We start from the raw sequence: 3,240 nt of genomic DNA, 5'->3' as shown, positions 1-3,240 counted from the left end.
TTCTTGTTTCTCTTGCTGTCAGCAAGTTCAAATTGCTATTGCACAGTCAAACTGAATTTTCTTTTTCAGCTGGTTAAGATTAGTTTGTTTAAGGTTAATAAATGATGGGGTGTAGAGGAGGAAAAACCAATAGAGGGGATGTAATATGGATAGTGAAACAGGAACCCCCTTTCCTCTCTGCCTGTAAGTATTTTCTAAAGAGGAGCTAACCTTCAACGGGCAAGCACAAAAGGCACTTTTCTCAACCAGGGTCAGCCAACCAAGCGCTAAGCCATAACATTCTGCACCTATACAGAGCCTTGAAAAAGTAATCATACCCTTTTACGTTTTTGATTGTAACATGACAAAATGTGGAAAATGTCAATGTATTTTATTGGGATTGTATGTGATAGACCAACCCAAAGTGGAAAATAATTTTGAAGTAGAAGGAATATGATAAATGGTTTTCAAAATTTTACAAATATCTGAAAAGTGTGGCGTGCATTTGTATTCAGCCCCCTTTACTCTGGTTCCACTAGATTTTAGTTGGGAGTATCAATTACCTTCAGAAGTCGCCTAATTAGTAAATAGATTCTAACTGTGTTTTAATGTAATCTCAGTATAAATACAGCTGTTCTGTGAGGCCCTCAGAGGTTTGTTAGAGAACATTAGCGAACGAACAGCATCATGAAGGGCAAGAAGCACACCAGACAGGTCAGAGATAAAGTTGTGGATAAGCTTAAAGTAGGGTTAGGTCATATAATAAAAAAAAAAAAAATATCCTGAGCTTTGAACATCTTATGGAGCACAGTTCAATCCATCATCTGAAAACGGAAAGCGTATGGCCCAACTGCAAACCTACCAAGACATGGCCGTCCACGGGACAAATATGCTACTCAGAAAAAACTAAAGAAACACTAAAAAGTGTAGAGTATAGCATCAAGTCAATTAACCTCCTGGGATATTGATCTGGTCAGTTAAGTAGCAGAGGGCGTTGTTAATCAGTTTCAGCTGCTTTTTTTGTTAATGAAATTAACAGGTGCAGTAGATAGGAAACAATGAGATGACCCCCAAAACAGGAATGCTTTTACGGGTGGAGGCCACTGACATTTTATTTCCCTACTCATCTTTCTGGTTTTCACTAGTTTTGCATTTGGCTAGGGTCAGTGTCACTACTGGTAGCATGAGGTGATACCTGAACCTTACAAAGGTTGAACAGGCAGTCCAGCTCCTCCCAGGATGGTGCATCAATACATGCCATTGCCAGAAAGTGTGCTGTGTCTCCCAGCACAGTCTCAAGAGCACGGAGGAAATTCCAGGAGACAGGCAGTTACTCTAGGAGAGATGCATAGGACCGGAGAAGGCCCTTAACCCATCAGCAGGACTGGTATCTGCTTCTTTTTGTGCAAGGAGGAACAGGATGAGCAATGCCAGAGCCCTACAAAATGACCTCCCAACAGGCCACTGCTGTGAATGTCTATAACCAAACAATCAGAAACAGACTTCATCAGGGTGGCTTGAGAGCCAGACATCCTCTAGAGGGCCCTGTGCTCACTGCCTGGCACCCTAGAGCTCAATTGGCATTTGCCATTGAACACCAGAATTGTCAGGTCCGCCACTGGTGCCCTGTGCTTTTCACAGATGAGAGCAGGTTCATGCGACAGATATGAAAGGGTCTGGAAAAGCCATGGAGAACATTATGGTGCCTGTAACATCGTTCAGTGTGACTGTTTTGGTGGTGGGTCAGTGATGATCTGGGGGTGGCATATCCATAGACCTCTAGAGAATAGACAATGGCAGCCTGAATTCCATTATTTATCAGGATGAAATCCTTGGCCCCATTGTGAGACCCTACGCTGGTGCAGTGGGTCTTGGGTTCCTCCTGGTGCACGACCCCTCATGTAGCGAGAGTACACAGGCAGTTCCTGGAGGACAAAGGAATTGATACCATTGACTGGCCCCTATGCTCGCCTGACCTAAATCCAATAGAACACCTCTGGGATATCATGTTTCAGTCCATCCAACACCACCCGGTTGCACCTCCAACTGTCCAGGAGCTCAGTGATGCCCTGGCCCAGATCTGGGAGGAAATACCCCAGGACATCCGTTGTCTCATTAGGAGCATGCCCTGACGCTGTCAGGCATGTTTACAAGCACGTGGGAGCCATACAAACTACTGAGTAACATTTTGAGTTGCTGCAATGAAATTTCAGCACAATGGACTAGCCTGCTGCTTAATTTTTTTTTCACTTTGATTTTTGTGGTGTCTTTGATGAAAATGATAAACCTACAGCAGACTGAATTCAAATAATGGAGCGTCCATCCTTATGTTCCTGACACATTACCCAGTCTATATCAGTATCCAGCATAATTATTTTTCTCCATTGAGATCTGATGTGTTTGCAAAGTGTATGTTTACTTTTTTGAGCAGTATATTAGTCGTGCACTCCACAAATCTAGCCTTTATGGAAGTGTGGCAAGAAGAAAGCCATTATAGAAAGAAAGCCATAAGAAGTCTCGTTTGCTGTGTCCCCCACATGGCTTTGTGCAAACATAGAAAAAGGTGCTCTGGTTAAATGAGACCAAAATTGAACTTTGTAGGCTAAACACAAACTGCTATGTATGGCAGAAAACTAACACTGCACATTACCCTGAACACACCATTCCCACCGTGAAACATAGTGGTGGCACCATCATGTTGTGCGGATGCTTTTCTTCAGCAGGGCCAGGGAAGCTGGTCAGAGTTGATGGGAAGATGGATGGAGCCAAACACAGTGAAATCTTAGACAAAAAAAAAAAACCTGTTAGAGACTGCATAAGACTTGAGACTGGGGCAAATGTTCACCTTCCAGCAGGACAACGACCCTAAACATACAGCCAGAGCTACAATGGAATGGTTTTGATCAAAGCTTATTCATATGTTAGAATGGCCCAGTCAAAGTCCAGACCTAAATCCAATTGAGAATCTGTGGAAAGACTTAAACTGCTGTTCACAGACACTCTCCATCTATTCGGACAGAGCTTGAGCTATTTTGCAAAGAATGGGCAAACATTTCACTCTCTAGAGGTTCAAAGCTGTTAGAGACATCCCCAAAAAGTACACACTACACTTTTCAGATATTTATCCCAATAAATATATTTACGTTTTTGGTTGCAACATGAACAAATGTGGAAGGTTTCAAGGGGAATGAATACATTTTCAAGGCACTGTATATGCAGAAAGTAAGTACATTCTGGAGATTTGACAAATCACATTCTCTA

This window comes from Staurois parvus, unplaced genomic scaffold (genome assembly GCF_062004578.1).
Source record: "Staurois parvus isolate SC_StPar_1 unplaced genomic scaffold, SC_StPar_1.0 ptg000950l, whole genome shotgun sequence".
Taxonomy (NCBI): Eukaryota; Metazoa; Chordata; class Amphibia; order Anura; family Ranidae; genus Staurois; species Staurois parvus.
Note: the sequence above shows the minus strand (reverse complement) of the source record.